This window comes from Anolis carolinensis, chromosome 5, assembly GCF_035594765.1.
Source record: "Anolis carolinensis isolate JA03-04 chromosome 5, rAnoCar3.1.pri, whole genome shotgun sequence".
In the NCBI taxonomy this organism is placed as follows: Eukaryota; Metazoa; Chordata; class Lepidosauria; order Squamata; family Dactyloidae; genus Anolis; species Anolis carolinensis.
In genome coordinates this window covers 149,387,368-149,408,271 of record NC_085845.1, presented here as the reverse complement: position 1 = coordinate 149,408,271, position 20,904 = coordinate 149,387,368, and the positions used below count along the sequence as shown (strand labels likewise).

The 20,904-nt window shown below is 44.5% G+C and overlaps 1 protein-coding gene across 1 annotated transcript in view; it reads left to right on the top strand.

Moving 5' to 3' along the window:
- The first annotated feature begins 1,533 nt into the window (after positions 1-1,533).
- The window catches only part of tafa2 (TAFA chemokine like family member 2), a 204,956-nt gene continuing 185,585 nt past the window's right edge, over positions 1,534-20,904 (top strand). Inside the window, exon 1 of the mRNA XM_008111087.3 lies at positions 1,534-2,909. The gene's annotated coding sequence lies outside the window, so the exon portion shown is untranslated. The remainder of the gene's footprint in view (positions 2,910-20,904) is intronic.

Sequence of the window (20,904 nt, the reverse complement as noted above, 5' to 3'; positions counted from 1 at the left end):
AATGCATTGGATAATCCAGAACGTTGGATAAGCGAATGTTGGATAAGTGAGACTGTATTAAAAGAGTAGACTGTATTAAAAGGAGCCTCTGGTGGTGCAGTGGATTAAACTACTGGGCTGTTGAAAGGTTTCCCCTGATGTTAAGTCCAGTCATGTCTGACTCTGGGGGTTGGTGCTCATCTCCATTTCTAAGTTGAAGAGCCGGCATTGACTGTAGACACCTCCTAGGTCATGTGGCTGGCATGACTGCATGGAACACCATTACCTTCCCGCTGGAGCAGTACCTATTGATCTACTCACATTGGCATGTTTTCGAACTGAGCTGTTGAACATGCTGACCGAAAGGTCAGAGGTTTGAATCCAGAGAGCGAGGTGAGCACCCGCTGTTCGCCCCAGTTTCTGTCAACCTAACCGTTCAAAAACGTGCAAATGTGAATAGATCAATTGATCTACTCCGGCAGGAAGGTAACGGAGCTCCATGCGGTCATGCCAGCCACATGACCTTGGAGGTGTCTACCGACAATACTGGCTCTTTGGCTTAGAAATGGAGATGAGTACCAACCCCCAGAGTCTGATACCACTAGACTTAATGTCAGGGGAAAATTTATTTATTATTATTTATTTACAGTATCTATATTCCGCCCTTCTCACCCCGAAGGGGACTCAGGGCGGATTACAATGAACACATATATGGCAAACATTCAATGCCAACAGACAAACAACATTCAGTTTTTTAGACAGACACAGAGGCATTTTTTTAACATCTTTCCAGCTTCACGATTCCGGCCACAGGGGGAGCTGTTGCTTCACCGTCCATTGGTGGCTGTTCTTCCTCTTTTCCTCGTGAGCAGTTTTATGGTGTTGTAGATTAGTTAAATTAGCCTCCCGCATAAAGCGTCCCTAAATTTTCCCTACTTGACAGATGCAACTGTCTTTCGGGGCTGCTAGGTCAACAGCAAGCCGGGGCTATTTTTTTTTTTTATGGTCGGAGGCTTAACCCGACCCGGGCTTCGAACTCATGACCTCTCGGTCAGTAGTGATTTATAGCAGCTGGTTACTAGCCAGCTGCGCCACAGCCCGGCCTTTACCTTTACCTATAGTATTATTATAACATCTTATACAGGTAATTTGAGGGTCAAACTTTGCCCCTCCAGGTGTTTTGGACTTCAACTCCCTAACACCCTCAGGCCCCTTCAGCCACTGAGAGGGAAAAGGAAAGGGCCTGAGGGAGGCTGTTAGGAATTGCGGGAGTTGAAGTCCAAAATACCTGGAGGGCTAAAGTTTGCCCATGCCTAGTCTAAGACATCCCACACTTGTTGGCCACAACAGCAGAACAGGGGAAGGGCCTTGCATTGGGAGCAGAGGTGGGGACGAGGCAAAGTCTCCCTCAAGCTCAATCTTGCGTCCCAATTCCCTTCGACCGCTGGAGGGAGACAGAGGCCAGCTTTTGGGAGACGTTCCGCGCCGCTTTCTCTTCGGCAGCAGGCAGCGGGCGCTCTGGCTCCAGAAGAAGCGGGGAAGTGGAGCGAGGAGAAGAGGAGGAGGAAGGGAGCCAGCCTGAGCCGGGCGCGCACTCTTTCCTCGACGCTCCTGAACCAGAAGAACCCGGTTGCTGGGAAAGGATTCCTCCCACAGAAGGGCAAGAGCAGCTCTCCAAATGGAGAGAGCCTCGCTCCTCCGTTTAGCCTGGGAGTGACTGAGGAGAAGCGGACCTCTTTTTTCCTCGACGTGATGTTTTTCCCTCGCTCCTTCTTGTTCAGGTGAAGGAGCCCGACTCTCCCTCTCTCATCATCGCGGATGGAGCTGCGCGGGGAAGAGAGAGCTGGGGACGCGAACCGGATGAGAGCCTGCTAGGACCCTAAAGCGGTTCAAGAGCTGGACGTGAGGACAGAGTGGGGGGAAAATCAGAGGGAAAATAAGAAGACCCTCCTCGATTTAGGAGCCCCTGGTGGCGCAGTGGGGTAAACCTTTGTGCCGGCAGGACTGATGACTTGAAGGTTGGGTTGCTGACCCTTTGAATCCAACCCGGGGAAGGCGCGGACGAGGAATCAGAGACTCCTAGAGTTGGAAGAGACCACAAGGTGCAGACCCTATGGCTTCCCCTTGAATAGCCCCTTTGGGCGACACCCCGAGACTGGGATTGGCTTGAACCTCGCCCTCCTCGTCCCGCAATTTCCAGCCCCAACGCAGCCAGGCTGAATCTGCCTCTGGGAAGCAGCGCTCTGGAGCAAGACGTCCAGTCCAGCCTCAAGGAAAAGGAGCTTCCTTGTCTCTTTCCCCGCTCGTTTCGTGGAGGGAAAGGAGAGCGAGCGAGGAAGGGCGAGGCGGGGAGCATGGAGGGGAGCAGCCCGGCAGGGAACGGGATCCCTTCGTGGTGCTGAACGGGGAGCCCACGCCTCCGAGATGGACTAACGGGGCGCCGGGAGGAGGGCGTCTGTCTCTCTCTGCCTGACACTCCCGAGAGAGCCCGCTCCGTGATAACCCCGTCTCATTGAGCTTCCAAAGGGCAGGGCTGTGAGACTAACTTATTATATATGTGTGTATGTTTTATTCCCCCCTTTCTTTTCTTTCCTGGACGGATTACAGAGAGCGCAGCGACGTTTCTTCCTCCTCTTCCTCCTCCTCCTCTCTCGGCTCTTTGCGCTTTGTTTGCTTGCCTCCCGACCCCAAAGCGCCGCTCCTGATTGATCCGAGAGGAGTGGAAACTTCTTCCCTCGCCTTCCCTAGGAAAGTAGCCCTTTGTTTGGAAGAAAAGCCTCCCGCGTTGGTGTGACACACACACGCCTCTCCCACCCCGTCGCCCATCGGGTTTGGGCTCGGGAAGCGATGCAAGTCCGATAAGGCTGGAGTTTCCCTCCGGGACCTGAAGGAGGATCGCTAGGCGGTTCCTAGAAGAAGCGGGTGTGCAGGTAGGTGAGGGAGGAGAAGGGCGTCCTTGGCTCCTTTCCTCCTTTCCCCAAGGGCTGGGCTTTCCCAAGGCAGGCACACCAGGGAGCGCGGAGAGCGGGCTCGGAACGCCTCCCGACCCCCAGGAAGCGAGCAGGACTTGCCCCCTCGTTTCCTCCGGCCGCAAAAGGGCAGGAGCCTCAATGGCTGGTGGCGGGAGGTCTCACCCACTCTCGGGTGCCTTTCCCCCGTGGAGTTCCTCTTCCCATTCTAAGTGGCTGGATCTGCACCGTTTGAACTACATTCTGTGGTCAGTGCAGCAGACCCATGCCATGCAGTTTGGATCTAAGGCTGGATCTACACTGCCCTATATCCCAGGATCTGGTTCTAGATTATCTTTTTATCCCAGACAATCTGGCAGCGTAGACTCATACAATCCAGTTCTTATTCCCATTATAAGTGGCTGGATCTACACTGCCCTATAGTGCCCTTCGAACTGCCTTATGTGGTCAGTGCAGCAGACCCATGCCATGCAGTTTGGATCTAAGGCTGGATCTACACTGCCCTATATCCCAGGATCTGGTCCCAGATTATCTTCTTATCCCAGACGATCTGGCAGCGTAGACTCATACAATCCAGTTCTTATTCCCATTATGAGTTGCTGGATCTACACTGCCCTATAGTGCCCTTCGAACTGCTTTATGTGGTCAGTGCAGCAGACCTATGTTACGCAATTGGATCTAAGGTTGGATCTACACTGCCCTATATCCCAGGATCTGGTCCCAGATTATCTTTTTATCCCAGAGGATCTGGCAGTGTAGACTCATATAATCCAGTTCTTCTTCCCATTATAAGTGGCTGGATTTACACTGCCCTATATCCCAGGATCTGGTCCCAGATTATCTTTTTATCCCAGATGATCTGGCAGTGTAGACTCATATAAATCAGTTCTTACTTCCATTATAAGTGGCTGGATCTACACTGCCCTATAGTACCCTTCGAACTGCCTTATGTGGTCAGTGCAGCAGACCCATGTTATGCAGTTCAGATCTAAGGTTAGATCTACACTGCCCTATATCCCAGGATCTGGTCCCAGATTATCTTCTTATCCCAGACGATCTGGCAGTGTAGACTCATATAATCTAGTTCTTATTCCTATTATTAGTGACTGGATCTACACCACCCTATAGTGCCCTTCGAACTGCCTAAGTAGTCAGTGCAGCAGACCCATGTCATGCAGTTTGAATCTATGGCTGGATCTACACTATCCTATATCTCAGGACCTGGTCCCAGATTATTTTCTTATCCCAGACGATCTGGCAGTGTAGACTCATACAATCCAGTTCTTATTCCCATTATAAGTGGCTGGATCTACACTGCCCTATATCCCAGGATCTAGTCCCAGATTATCTTTTTATCCCAGACGATCTGGCAGTGTAGACTCGTATAATCTAGTTCTTATTCCCATTATAAGTGGCTGGATCTACACCGTTCAAACTGCATTCTGTGGTCGGTGCAGACCCATGTCATGCAGTTTGAATCTACAGCTGGATCTACACTGCCCTATGTCCCAGGATCGGATCCCAGATTATCTTCTATCTGACAGTGTAGACTCATATAACCTAGTTCAAAGCGAATCCTCTGGGATCAGATCCTGGGATATAGGGCAGTGTAGCTCCAGCCTAAGTCAGCCCTTGATTCTTAAAAGTCAGTGTTGAGAGAGGTGATACATATATGTGTCCCAAATGATGTTTTATCTGTGTTATCCAATGCTTTCATGGCCAGAATCATTGCTTTTCTGTGAGTTTTCAGGGCTATATGGCCATGTTCCTGAAGCATTCTCTCCTGACCTTTCATCCGCATCTATGGCAGGCATTCTCAGAGGTTGTGAGGTCTGTTGGAAACTAGGCAACTGGGGTTTATATATCTTTGGAATGATGTCCAGGGCGGGAGAAAGAACTCTTTGTCTGTTGGAGGCAGGTGTGAAAGTTGCAATTGATCACCTTGATTAGCATTGAAAAGTATTGCAGCTTCAAGGCCTGGCTGCTTCCTGCTTAGGGTGGGGGAATCCTTTGTTGGGAGGTGTTCGACATGAAACAATTGATTGTTTCATGTGGAATTCCCCTATTTTCAGAGTATTGTTCTTTATTTACTGTCCTGATTTTAAGAGATTTTTTTCCAACAGAAAGGAGGAAACAATGAAAATGAACCAAATCTGGCTCCCAGTATTAAAAAAACCTCTAAAATCAGGACTGTACTCTGAAAACAGGGGAATTCCAGACGTGAAACAATCAGGGCCAGTTAATGCCTCCCAACAAAGGATCCACCCAGGCAGGAATCAGCCAGGCCTTGAAGCTGCAAGGCTTTTCAATGCTAATCAAGGTGATTAGTTGCAACATTCACACCAACATTCTGATGGACAAGAGTTCTTTCTCCCACCCTGGACATTCCACAGATATATAAACCCCACTTGCCTGGTTCCCAATATACCACACAAGCTCTGAGGATGCCTGCCATAGATGTGGGCGAAATGTCAGGAGAGCATGCTTCTGGAACATGGCCATACAGTTCGGAAAACTCACAGCAACCCGATGTTTTATCTTTTGGATTTCTTTTTCTGATTATCAGTTTATCAGTGGCTGGATCTACACTGCCATGTAATGCAATTTGCATGGCAATATACGGTCAGTGTAGACCCACACAATGCATTATATGGGTCCAAACTGCATCAGATAGCAGTGTGGATTCAGCCTTAGATTCCTCAAGGCAGGGTTGAAAGCATTGACTTATTATATCTGTGTGTCCTGGGTGATAGAATTGCTGCCATGGGGTGTGATTTGAGGGAGAAGAAGTGCAAGGTGGAGAAACCAACCCAGTTCATCCATGCCTTGGTTTGTTCCCCCTTTTCTCTTGGGAGAGAAAAAGGAGGGCGGAATTTCTTTGCTAGAGATGAAGAGGGAGAGAGAGAAGCAAGAGGGAGAGATAAGTTGTTACGGGAACATGGTCTTTGGATTTCAGGACATATTTCTGAGTGGTGAATTTCACCTTTAGCGTTCTTGAGCCTGGCTCCATGAACTCTGCATGGTGACAAGGGTAGATGTTTCCTTTTCAAGGAGAGGGGATGAGTGAAAAGAACACTGCATTCTTTTTATATGTTGGGAATGTGGAATTTGGTGGAAGCAGCTGTTCTGGATCAATTTAGGCAGCTATTTGAGGGTGCACTATGGACGTGTGTGCTCTTGAAAGGGTCCCTTTGCCCCTTCAGAAGAGACACCACAAAGGCACAGAAACTGACTGAGCCCATCCTATCTATACCCAATTCCCAGATCATCTCTAATTTCTTTGTCAAGCAATATTAAAAATGACCATATTTGAATGTGTTGGGAGTTGAGAGAGCATCTGTTTTTCCTAAAACTGCATCTTGCTATAACGTGATCAGAATTGTTAAGAAGACCCCCCCCCCCCATCCAGTTTCTATTTTAAGCAGCAGTAATGTCCAGAAATATTACTCATTTCTTTAAAATGAAATATTGACATTTTCTTCAAATGAGAAGGCGGCTTGGTTATCTGTATGACACTAGATTTGTATTAACTAGCCAGTTCGGGCTCTACTGTGGATCAATGGGAAGTGTCAAGCCTCTTCTTTGAAATCCTGACACTGTCTGTTTCTTATTATTTTAATCCCCTCTCTGCCTCCCCCAGTATATCTGCAGGAGGAGATGCAGGGCCATGGCCATCTCAGAGAGATTATTGATTTCTTTTCCTAACTCCTCTCATATAGAGCTAAGGCTGGTAACTTCCAAAGCTTCATATATCCTGTGATTTTTAAAAAATGTGTTTGGTGAAGTGTCATTTTATTGGATAACCAGAGGGAGAGGTTAAAGAGTGGAGGAATTGTTTTATGAATCTCTGTGGTAGGGTGGAAGAAAAGAGCTTTCCAAAAGCCTGTGGGTTTATGACTTCTTTTACTTCTGCATAAGTATTTTCCAAACTTAAAATATAAGCCTCTTTTTTACACATCTGTGTGCTTCCTCCCATTTATCACCCACAAGATGAATGTAGAGATCCATTTTGCCCGTGTTACTATTCTGCAGTCAAGTGTGAGACCTTTTCCATATCATTGCCTTCCTTTTTGAACAGAGTTTTGAAACACCTGCTTCGTTTCATAGATGGCTATAGAGATCCTCAAAGAAAGCCATAGGAGCAGGTATTTGTATTCCTTTAAAAGCCAAGGTGGTTTACTGGTTTGAGTGTTCAACCACGATTGTGGTGGCCATGGACCTTGGGCAAGTCACACTCTCTCAGCTTCTGAGAAAGACAGGGTTTCTGTATTTTATATTTTTATTTTATTTTTATTTCTTATTTTTATTTCTTATTTTATTTTTTGTTATTTTGCTTATTAAGTTACAATTAGGTTGCTTATATTGTCTAATGTTCCTTTTCCTGATGTAAACTGTATGGTTTTCTTTTGGCATTGAATGGTTGCCATATTGTTGGAAAGTGCCCTGAGCCGCTTTGGGGAGATAGGGCGGTCTATAAATAAAGATGATAATGATGATGATTATGATTATGGCAAAGCCAAACCCTATTCTGAACACCTTTTGCCATGATAGGTTTGTTAGTTATCATAAGTCAGGAATGACTTATAGGTACACAACACCACCAACAAAAATGCATAGCCCTGCTTTCTCTTCTCTATATTCTCCTTCCTTTCCTGCAGCTTAAAACTGCCTAGAGCATTTCTGAGCTCACTGTGTAGTTTCAACAGTCTCTTTGCTCCCTGCAATTAAGACAACACCAAAGAGACTTCCCATTACCCTGCTAATAATTGATAAAGATTTTCTCTGGTCTCCTTGTGTGAGTTCCTGAGTATGGATGTAAGTATCAATCACAGTCAATCATTCCAGTAAAGTACGGTATTCCAAGGTCTTATGTTCTATTTGCAGCCTAAGGTTCAGTTAAATGACCCGGGCTCTCCCTTTTATGAACTAGCTTCGGGCAGTGAAATGTCTGAAATGTGGTTAGCTTTGAAAACTGCTTTGTTAGTCAATACAAACTAAGCCAAAACATTATATACTGACACCAAAATCCCCTGCATTGTTACTTAGAATCAACAGAGCATATATTAAGCCATCTTGGGGCATGAGAGAAGCCTCCTACAAGGATGGTAAAAAATTAAACATCCGGGCATCTCCTGGGCAACGTCCTTGCAGACGGCCAATTCTCTCACACCAGAAGTGACTTGCAGTTTCTCAAGTCGTTCCTGACGCAACCCCCCCCACCCCGATCTTTATGGAGAATCAGCACAAACAGACAAAACTGACATACCACAGTCAAGGAAGCAACAATATTTGAGATGTTAACAACAATAGAGAAATGTACACTTCTTTACATGCACAGCTATATTTTTTGCAATTGATAGAGTAACCACAGCTGGAGAAACTAAAACTTTATTTTTTTTGTTGCAAAGTTATCGATGTTCAAGTAAATATTAGTTGCTTTCTTTACAATGAGTTGCTTGATTTCCAGAGTTAACATTTTACCATCATGCGTGTGTATAATACCTTTGTAACCAAGCTGAGTTCCTGTATAACCAAATTTGTGTTAGAACAGGACTGCTAGTCACAAAGTAGCAGTATTCTGTAGACCTATGTGAGTGGACACAATGTGGTTGCTTGAAAATATGACTGATATAATAATGATGTCTAGCTGAAAGCATTCTGCTTCCTTTCATAGAGCATAATCCACTAAGAGGTTCCTCTGCTTCAGCCTCAATGAAAGGAATGGGAATTATGCAAGAGCATTTTAAAGAGGCCTATCTATACAGGTGGAGTTTCTCATATATTGTATGAGCAATATTTTAATCTGAGGTGTGCTTCTTTTGAAAGGCATAAGATTTTAGCAGTATGTCAAGGAAGGCAAAGTCCAGCAGATAGATGGGTTGGAGTGGCAAATGCAAACTCCATGGCAGATAGGTACTGCATTACAGATCTACTTGATTTGTTCAGAAATGATCTGGTTTAGGAAGATTCATCTAATCTCGTGAAGGTTTATATTAACAAAGGAGCAGCTCCGGGCTGCATGGCTCTCTTTAATAGCTTAAAACTTTATAACTTAATCATGTGTAGATCTGAAATTGCTTTTTATTAATCTTCTATCTCAGCATTGTCTAGCCTGGCTGTCAGCTGATTTCTCTCTCTCCAGAATTTCACACCAAAGTGTTGATGGAATAACTGACATTCATGGAAAATCAGAGGTATAGGAACTGCTATCTATTTCTTATGACACACTTTTGGAAAGAAAGGCGTGTCTAAATTCAAAACTATGTGCATTATCTCTCCCTCCCCCCATTTGATCTTAACATCATCCATATTTAATATTATGGATTTATTTAGATATTTTGAAAGGATGACAGTCAGCTAGAAATCATGTTGTACTGGGTACGTACTGTGATCTGCTTATTTCTGGTAATCATAAAGACAAACAACCTAACAGAACATTTTAACACTTAAGGAGAGGAAGTCGAGTCATTCAATATTAATGTTCAGATATATAATTGTTTCTCTTGGAAATCTATTTCAAACAAACAGATAGTTCAGAAACGAAATGTGTGCCCATGGACTATTTCCAGGTAAATTTGCAGGAACAGAGCCATCTGATTGCTTGTTCACCGAGATTTTAAACAGAAAGAGAGAAATTTATTGAGCAACAATTATTTAGATGGAGAACAAATTGCACATTCTAGTAGAGGTGTGCACATGAAAATAATAATCTCAGGATTATTGGATCTGCACCTGAAATAAGTGTAACATCAAATCAAAGAAGGATGGGAGAAAGAAGGAAAAATAGAGATAAAAGATGTGAATATACAAAGAAACATCTAATTTAATATTCCAAAAGTCTGCTTCATTAATAGCTTGCATTTTCCACCTCAGATTTAAATGGAATCTTTAAATATTTTTGATTCATAGCAGTGACTTTCCATGATAGTGCCTAAGTACTCGAAAGGCACCAGATTCCATCTAATTTTGGAAGCTAAGCAGGATCAACCTTGGTTAGTACTTGGATGGGAGACTGCCAACAAATATCAGGTGCTGTTGGCTATATTTCAAAGGAAAACTTTATAATTTAATCATTTGTAGAACAGCAATTGCTTTATATTGAATGAAATCAATGCTCTATCTCAGCATTGTCAAGCCTGGTTGTCAGCGGATTTCTCTCTTTCCAGAATTTCACACCAAAGTGTTGATGGAATAACTGAAATTCATGCAAAACTACTTCTGACTATTCATTGCCTGAGAAAACTCTATGAACTTCATGAGATTATCATAAACTGACAAGAGACTTGATGGCACATACAGACACAGTGACTTCAAAATAGTTTACTCTTAATTTTGTTCTATTCAAAAAGGACTCAGAGCTGTTCAACTTTTTTTTTTCATGTCAGGAGCGACTTGAGAAACTGCAAGTCACTTCTGGTGTGAGAGAATTGGACTTTGCCCAGAGGATGCCTTGAGGTTTTTGATGTTTTACTATCCTATGGGAGGCTTCTCTCATGTCCCCACATGGGGAGCTGGAGCTGAAAGAGGGAGCTCATCTGTGCTCTCGCCGGATTCGAACTGGCAACCTTCAGGTCAGCAACCCAACCTTTAGGTTAGCAGTCCTGCCAGCACAAGGATTTAACCCCTTGTGCCATCGGGAGCTCCAGTTGTCCATCTGTAAGGAGTCCCTTTTGAATAGAACAAAATAGTATAGTGAATACACCTAAAACACTTTGTAAAAGTAATCTCTGGATTTAAAAACATATAAACAAACACTTTAAATGTTATTATTTCTAAAATTCAGTCCTAACCAATTAACAATAGAGTACAAGGAGCATTAAAATCATGGGACTTAATTCTTTATATACATGCATAGGGTTGCAATGTTCGTATTACTCATTTGTCATTATATTTCTAAACTAGGGCAGAAAAAACATTAACAAGCTCATGAAGTTGAAGTCCAGTCACTTTTCTCTAGAAACTGAATTGTTATGAATTATGAGCAGTTAATAATATACTGTCAATACAATGTTATGTTTTAGAATTATGACCAATTTGTGACTGCAGATAATATGGTTCAAAATGGTTTTTTAAAACCCTAAACATTATGGAAATATATGTTTCAAGAAACACACAAGGCATGCTTGCAAAATGGTATCTAGAATAGAAACATATTTTGAGAAAACAATATCTTAATCAGCACGACCATTATCGTCTGAAAATCTGGCGACAGATGAGATCACTCATACTGTAGTGTCTAGTCATCTTTTAAAGAATGTCTCAAGTTGACAGTCTCTCTCTATATATATTCTATATATATATACACACCATACAGTAATTTCTCTGCTCTAATTCTGCAGTTAACAGCCTCTCTCCAACTTCTGATAAACCATGTACTGGCAGCTGCCTATAAAGAAGAAGTGCAAAATAATCATGTCAGCCGCAAGTGCTCATCTAGGACTGCAGTGTAAAGCATTCCACTTTCACAATAATAGAATTCAATCAGGTTTTATGCTATTTCTTTCATATGGTGTATTTGAAAGGATACTTTGCTGAGAGAGAGGGAGAGATAGAGAGATGAAATAACAAGATACTGCCTTGCTGTTGCGGCGAGGATAGTGCATTGCGTATGTGACTAAAATGGAGACAAGCAGGCAAGAAAGTCTTGCGCCCCAATTTCATTGCAAGTCTATCTTGAAACGTATGATGAAATATAACACAGTCTGTGGAAAAATTCAGTAGATTTGGTTCTGTCAACTTTGCAAAAGGGGAAGCTCTTTTGCATGGCAACAGCAATTATTCATAGAAGATGTTTAAACTGTGTGTTTTTATCTGCATTGAAGTATAAACATAAGTTATTCATATATGTCTGAGCAGAGGAATGAGATCTTTAGGGTATTCATAGTTATACAGTTGTACTAGTCATCCTCTATTAAAATCGGAGAGGTAATATTCAACTTAAAAATGAACCTCTTACTCTGTATAGATATATAATCTTCTTGGTCAAACATCTAATTCAAAAACATTGAGAAAGGTGCATTAGAAAAAGTTAACTTTGGTTTGTATTGGATTGTTTTGGTTCAAGTTGTTAAATAAATAACTGGAAATAATTGATTAAATGTATGTATTCTGTAAATTAATAAAATGTTTGGGAGAATACGTAGGGGCCCCTGGTGGCACAGTGTGTTAAAGCACTGAGCTGCTGAACTTGCGGACCAAAAAAGGTCCCAGGTTCAAATCCCGGGAGTGGAATGAGCGCCCGCTGTTAGCCCCAGCTCCTGCCAATCTAGCAGTTCGAAAACATCCAAATGTGAGTAGATCAATAGGCACCTCTCCGGCGGGAAGGTAACGGCGCTCCATGCAGTCATGCCAGCCACATGACCTTGGAGATGTCTATGGACAACGCCAGCTCTTCAGGCTAGAAATGGAGATGAGCATCAACCCACAGAGTCAGTCACGACTGGACTTAACATCAGGGGAAACCTTTACCTTTACCTACCTTGAGAGAATACAGTGGGGCTTACTGTAAATGAGCACTGGGCAGGAAAAATAAGATTGGTAGATGCTTCCAGGATAAGAAGGGCCGAAGTATTGCTATCTGCATACTTTTTGGTTACAGTTGAATAATTGCTATTTGAGTAGATGACATATTTAGCTGGGTGATAATTCTGGAAGAATCACTGCTAATAACATAACCCTTATTTTGTTGAAATGCATAACATTGCCAAGAATCAGAGACAGTTCTGAGTGAATTAACTGAAGTTCTACTATCATTTTGCTCACTGCCCATGTGTTTAAAACATGATAATAGTGCATGACAGCACACTTTTAAAAGAATATCAAAGTATTTCTAAACTACTTAGTCTTGAGAGTTTTTAAAAGGGCATACAAATCCAAATAAAATAAATATCAATCACTATCTTAAAAGAATGGTAGTGCTGCAGTTTCTAGTTCATCTGGATTTCAATGTCAATGAAAACATTTAACAAGAACATTTGCCTAAGATACATCACACTGTGGTCTTTTAGGAGTAATTGGGAATGTTGTTGTTTATTTGTTCAGTTCCTTCTGATTCTACATGACCTCATGGATCAGCCCATGCCAGAGCTCCCTGTCGCCCAGAGCCGGCCCAACATAGAGGCCAATGTAAGCACCCGCTTGTGGCGCATAGTCCCATCCAGTTTAAATTGAGTTCTCCTTAAACTCTGTCATTGATCAACTATCAGACAAATCTCCTCAAACACTCCACCAAACAGGATTCATTTCAATGCTCTTCCATTTCAGAATATAAGTTTGGGTGTAGATATTTGGGCTCTTGAAATTCTCTCATTTATAAAGCTGCCATAAGCCAATGCTGGCTTTGCAGCAAATAACAAGAAACGTACAATGCAGAGTTTGTACAAGGTCATATCTCTATATTGCGAGAGATACCTCCATTAATTAATACTGCATTCTATGAGTAATACTGTTGTTTTAGTTACTACTGTTTATCCTGAAACTATTGATCATTAGCTTTACTGAATCATGCTGAATTCAAATTTTATGAGATGGGGAAAAAAATCCTTCCTTTTCCATTTTATTCACCAATTCTACACTATACATATTTATATATTCTAACTTTTATAGGAAGCATAACTTTTGTAAACAGCTTTGATTTCCAGATGTGGAGAAAAGATGGGATATAAATGAATGAATAAATAAATAAATACATATGTCTTTAATTAGTCACTTCCCTGCCTCCCTCCCTAAACAAGCCACAAATACTTTATCCTCTCCTTGTAAAGAAAATGTTTTAACTCGTGAATAATATTCATTGAATCTTTCCCAGATGTACAGTATAATTTTTGAGATACATTTACAATAATATGTATTATTCCCAGTGCAACTATACTACCACTTCATGCAAAGCATCCTCAGAAGTTTAAGCTCTGATACTTAGGCAATTGACATTTTTAGCCCTGTACAAATCTCTGATATTGAACATCATTCTCATTTTGTAGCGGAACCTTTGTGCTCCGGTCCTTGTTTGAGCGCAGTGGAGGAATGGAGACGGACAACTGAAGGAATTCCAAGAAAGCAGTTTTATTCCGCTAATGGCCACTAGGGTTCCCCCTAGCACAAAGTAAGTGCTTCTCCAGGGGAACCCCCAGTGACGGGCTGAGAAAATATTTATACACACTACAGGGTTCGGGTTATGCCCGCCCACAAGCAAATTCATTGGCTTAGAGTTGTGACGCTGCCCAATCAGTGCTGACCAGCAGGCCGGCTGCACTCTTTCAGTGCCGTGCTCACAAATCATTCAGAGCGCCTGCGTACGCATGCGCTGTTTGTTTATCTTTAGCTTTCATTTCTTCAGAAACACATGATTTCCCAGAAGTCACATGTTTCTGTGAGTTTATGCACCCGGGTCGCTAGCTGTCGCCATCTCTGCCCATATATGGTATTTCCTGGGGTTCTTTAACCTCCCGCCTCACTCCCCCATTTTCTTTTTGCGAAGCGCATGTACAAAAGCTGAAGCAAAGCATTTATGGTTCCATCCAATCCCGCTTGGCTTGGAGTATGGCTATCTTTTTTTCAGGTAAGGATTGTGTGACACACCTAGTACACATTTGCATCATTATTGGAGTGCAGCACATAACTATGAGAACAATGAACAATCCTAAAATCCCTACCAACAATATGTTCTTCAACCATTCTATTGAGGGTAACCAGCTAGTCACCCAGGAGAAGGGAGACCAACCTTCTATCTCCTGGACATTATTGTAAATTAACTTTTGTAATGACTCGATGTCATCTTCAATAGTACTATTCAAGTTATGAAATTTCACTACACAACGCCCTCTAACCATGGCGCATAACCCCCCCCTGGCCGCCAGTAGGTAGTCAAGGGCCAACTTATGCTGTAGGGCCATCTGGCTGATTTCTTCTACTTCAGACTGGATTTCCCGGAAAATTTTACCAGTGGCATTTATGGACTTTTCAAGGCGGCAAGTCAGGCCTAGAACACTTCTACGATTTGCTTGAGCTACAATCCCTGGGTAAGCACCCAGGGTCAACAAGCCTGTGATCAGGCCTCCTCCTACACGGGAGGCCTCTGAACCTGACAGGGCCTTGTTAATAATGACCTCATCCGAGCATTCTGGTCCTAGAGGGCCTGTTTGCACAATGTCCCGTTTCAGGCGCTGATGCCTTTTGTGTAAGACCTGAACTGGGAATGTCAAATAACCCACACCGACACACTGGTAGTTGCCGGGGTGATAATTTGTGGCCCATTTATCAAAGAAAAACCATAGATTTGGATCCCTAATTTGCCATAACGGACAGAGGCTTTTACCTAGGCTCAGTTGGGTTAATTGTTGCAGTATGTTCATATAAGATTTTAGGCCCTCAATAGAATCATTCACACTAAATGTGGGATAATCTGGATACATGCTAGCCCACTCGGTTGCGGTTAGATTTAATCGTGAGACATAAGATGTATTAAATCGTCCATGTAGATAGAACCGGTCTCGACAATGGGAATAATTGCCTAATCGGGAAAAGAACGCCTGCCTAGTTCCCCAGTGTTTCCACTCAGAATTCCATATTCCCGATCCTCCACAACAGAAGCACAAACCCCTGGTGGAGGTATGGTATCTAAACCGTCGAAACCGAGTTTTATTTATCTTTTGCGGTATGCTAGAAAACACGGTAGGTGGACCCTCCTGAGCCTTGGACAATCCCTCCAACACAATCTGTGGTTCATCAATTAAATCGGGAAGAAATGAAAAATCTCCTACGGTGAGGGGGTGTTCATATATTAATGCTACCTCTTTCCCGTGCTGCTCAAACATATAATTGGCATGTTCTTTTATCCAATTCCCATGTGCTCTTTTTCCAAAAGAGAGAATAAAACTCAGCACAAATAATATACCAAACACAGTGCGCTTTCCTCCCCTCCTCATAACTTGTCTCCCACTTTTTCCTCTCAAAATGTCTAGCCACCATCTCCCGGAGAGCGCCTTTGCTGGGCCATGCTGCGACATACTTGACCACCGACGCTCCGTTGCACCCGAAGGGATCAGCTTCATGGCCTTGTTGACCCCTTAGGGAGTTGCCGGATGATCCTGAGTCTCAGGTCCTCACCAGGCACTCGCTCCGTCCGCCACTCCTCAGGTGCTAGTTTTACACGGGTGTAATGTATCCACGGCTTAATCTCCTTCACCTTCACTGCACTGGGGGTAGACAGGAGCACAACATAGGGTCCTCGCCACTTGGGTCCCAATGGCTCAATCTTCCAATCCTTGACCAGAACCTCGTCACCTGGTGAAAAACAATGTAGAGGTGTGGTAGGGAATGGTGGGTTCAATTCAGAAATGTATTTTTCTAACTGCTGCATTTGTCTGCCCAAAGCCTGAACCTGGGCCAATGTCTGTTTCTCTCCTATGAGGTGTTGCTCAGCTCCTGTCTCTAAGGCTCCCTTCAAGTTCAAAGGGGGTCGTCCATAGAGTCTTTCAAAAGGGGAGAGTCCTGTCCGTTTGTGTGGTGTACATCTGATTCCTAATAATGCCATGGGCAAAACCACCGTCCACGGCAATCCTGTCTCTTGGCAAAGTTTCCCAAGCTGAGCCTTTAATGTCCTATTCATTCTTTCCACTTTTCCAGAAGATTGGGGTCTATATGCACAATGTAACTTCCATTTTATGCCCAAAATCCTACATAATCCTTGCACAGCCTGTTGAATATATGCGGGGCCATTATCTGACCCAATTTCTAAGGGTACGCCAAATCTGGGAATAACATCTTTCATTAGAGCTCTTGACACCTCCACAGCCTTCTCAGTCCTTGTAGGGTAAGCCTCCACCCATCCTGTGTATGTGTCCACGAACACCAGTAAATATTTGTATCCTTTGTATGGGGGCATTTCTGTAAAGTCAGTGACTAAAGCTTCAAAGGGTACCCCACCCACATGTTGGACTCCTGGTGGCTTGAGGGGTCCTTCTCTGGGGTTATTTTTTATACATGTCCAGCATCTTCGGGCTGCTGCTTCCGTTAGGCTATGTAATCCATCGATATACAACTGTCGTCCTAGCAGATTTGCCAATGCCATTTTTCCTAAATGTGTGTTTTGGTGCATGTGTTGGACTAAGTGCCATGCCAAGTCCTTAGGGACGTAGACACGGGCGTCTGGCATCACTATGAGTTCTCCTGACCACTGACCCTTCTCCTTTAAGGCCCATTCTTCTTCCTCTGGTGTATATGTAATGTTATGTTCAGTTAATTCTACCTGTAGGGCCATTACCTGATGTTCAATATAGGGCAGCCTAGCTGCCTCTTTGGCTGCCAGATCAGCCTGCCTATTTCCTTGCACTACGGGATCGTCTCCACGTTGGTGCCCTTTACAATGCATCACAGCCACCTGCCTTGGCTTCCAAACCGCCTCCAGGAGATCCACAATCTCTCCAGCATGTTTCACGCACTTTCCTCCAGACGTGAGGAGCCCGCGCTCCTTGTACAGTGCTCCATGTGCGTGGAGGGTCGTGAAGGCATATTTTGAGTCTGTGTAGACGTTAACCCGCTTTCCGCTTGACAATTCCAACGCTCGGGTCAGGGCAATCAATTCGGCCTTCTGGGCAGAAGTCCCCGGGGGCAGTGACTCTGCTTCCAGCGTCTCTCCCCCCCACCGGACAACCGCATAACCTGAGTGTCTTTGATTATTTTCCATAAAGGAGCTTCCATCTGTGAACAGAGTGTCGTCCACCTTAGTTAGTGGCACATCCTTCAAATCCGGTCGACTGGAGAATACCTCATCCATCACCTGGGCACACTGATGGATCGTGGTGTCTCCTGGAGTCGGGAGCAAGGTGGCCGGATTCAGAGTGGAGCAAGTCTCCAGGGTCACCAGTGGGTTGTCACACAACAATCCCTCATATTTCATTAACCTCTCACTTGTGAGCCAGCGCGGTCCCTTAATGTCTAACAGTGCCTTAACGCTATGGGGCACCTTAACTGTCAGTGGCTGTCCTAGGGTCAATTTATTCGCTTCTTTGATTAAATCTACTGATGCTGCCACAGCCCTCAGGCAAGGTGGCAATCCACGAGCCACTGTGTCCAATTGCTTTGACAAGTAGGCAATCGGCCTTTGCCATGAACCTAGTGGTTGGGTCAATACTCCAACCGCTGTCCCTTCCCGCTCTGCAGCGAACAGAGTGAATGGTTTTTCCAAATCGGGCAGTCCTAATGCTGGAGATGACATCAATGCTTCTTTTAATGCCTTAAATGCCTGTTGACATTCTTCTGTCCACTCAAATGGATCTTCTCTTCCACCTCTCGTAGCCTAGTACAGTGGCTTAGCCAACACGGCGTAGTTGGGGATCCACTGTCTACAATATCCTGCTGATCCCAAAAATTCCCGCACCTGTCGCCGGGTGCTGGGAGTGGGGATGGCACAAACAACTTCCTTTCTTTCAGCTCCTAACATCTTCTTTCCTTCGGTCAGATGGAACCCCAAATATTTCACCGTGGGACAGCACAACTGGGCCTTTTTCTTTGACACTTTGTAACCCTTTTCTTCCAATGTCTTGAGTAATCTCAAAGTATGCTCTTTACAGCCCCCTAGTGTCCGGCAAGCGATAAGCAGGTCATCTGCATATTGAAGCCAAATTCCCTCTTCCTTAGGTATTACAAAATCCTGTAAGTCTTTGGCCAGGGCTTGACCAAAAATGGTCGGGCTGTCCCGGAACCCCTGAGGAAGGCGTGTCCAAACATACTGGGTCCTTTGCCCTGACTGCTGAGATTCCCACTGGAAAGCAAAGATCGGTTGGGATACAGGGGCCAATCGAATGCAAAAGAATGCATCCTTTAAATCCAACACAGTAAACCATTTGGCAAATACTGGTACTAGACTCATCATGATGTATGGATTTGGCACTACCGGGGTTAGGGGAACGGTGGCTTGATTTACAGCCCGCAAATCTTGAACTGGGCGATATTCTCCTTGTCCTCCTGGTTTCTTGACTGGGAGCAGGGGCGTGTTCCATGGGGAACTGCATGGTACCAATATCCCATGCTGCAGAAGTCGCTCTAGATGCTTTCTGATCCCCTGCACTGCCTCTCGACTGACGGGATACTGTGGCTTACATATGGGTCCCATTCCTCTTTTCACTTCCACCACCACCGGCGGAACATATTTAGCTAATCCTGGAGGATTATCTTCTGCCCACACTAAAGGAGTCTCATGCCATGGCCATTGTATTTCTTCAGTAAAAATCCTAACTTGAAACAGTCTCCATTCCTCTTCCATGGGAAATGATAGCTCCATTTGTCCATTCTTCATGAACTGGAGTTGTGCTTGTAATTTTGATAAAATGTCCCTTCCCAATAAAGGGACTGGGCAGTCTGGGAGATATAACATCTTATGCTTGACCTGATGTCCGGCCAGATTGCAGGTGCGTTCCTTAAGGAAGGGGCACTTCTGGGTCTTCCCAGACACCCCTATTACTTTCGTAGTTTCCTGAGTTGGTGGACTAATTTTTGTATTTACTACTGATTTTTCGGCACCTGTGTCCACTAAAAAGTCCAATTGTTGGTCCCCGATTTCAAGTGTGACCATCGGCTCCCCGGGGTCCAACAAAACAAGAGCCTGGCTTCCTCATTCCTCTCCTCCATCCATATCTTCCCATTCTTCTTCCATCACAGCTGCTGCAGCTATCACCTCTCTTGCAGGAAAAGGTACGTAGTTCCCACGCCCTCTTCCCCTTCCTGGGTTTCTTCCTCTCTCAGGCCTTCCTCTTTCTCTCGGTCCTTCCTGACTTCCTTCTCTTCCTTCTGGGCATTCACCTTTCCAGTGTCCAAACTTCTTACATTTAGCACATTGGTCTCGACCTAACCTCCGAGGGGGCCCTCTTCTTCCTCCTTGTCCCCCTCTGGCATATCCTCCTCTTCCTCTCTGTCCACTTGCACTTTGTTCCATCATGGTAACTAATGCTTGGTATTCCTGCTTCTTCTTCCTGTCCTTCTTCTCTTCTTCTACCTGGTCCCTCGCCATATAAACTTGATCTGCGAGTGCCAACAATTCATTCATAGTCTTTCCTAGAAATCCTGGTTGCTTTTGAATCTTTCTCCGGATGTCAGGAGCCGCTTGACTGATAAAAGACTGTTGAATCGCCCTCCTACCGTTTTCATCCTCCAAATTATATGGGCTATACTTTCTATATGCTGCCTCCAGCCTTTCCAAAAAGGCTGTTGGTGACTCAGATTTTTCCTGTACCACTCCCTGAATTTTTACAATGTTGACGGGTCGCGGCGGGCCCCTCTTTACTGCTTCTACCAATATACGCTGGAATCCTCTCAGTCTCTGCAAATGTCCTTCTTCTGCGGTGTCCCATTGGGGATCTATTTCCACAGGAAACCTCTGTGCTCCCCACTCGGCTGCATCACCATCTTGTGGGGCACCAACCTGGGCTATGGCTACCCCATTATTCAACACTGCTCTTCTCTCCTCTGATGTGAACAACATATTCAACAATTGTCTGCAATCTTGCCAGGTGGGATTATGGGTTGCCATAATCCCTTCCAATAGCCTAGCCATAGCTTGGGGTTCTTCACTATAAGGTGGAGTATTATTTTTCCAATTCAAAATGTCACTACTACTGAAAGGCACTACCTGGTATGCTTGAACTATCTCATTCCTGTTGTTTATCACAGGCACCGTTCTCAAGGGCATCTGGAGGGCCGGTCCGGTCGGTGAATCACCAGGCCACACCGGAGCTCCATGTCTCCGAGTTTGTGCCGGAGAAGCATCACTGGGCATCCGTTGTGACTTCTTCTTTTCCTTTGTTTCCTCCTGATGTTTTTCTAGGCTAGGATAGTGTTTCTTGGCCGCTTCGGTTGACTCCGAAGAGTAGGGTGGGGGTCTCGTTCCTAGTGTAGGTGCACCGGGGGCTGTTCCCTGGGGTGGGGGGGGGGCGGTGGCAAGGGTGGCGGCAATAATTCCTGT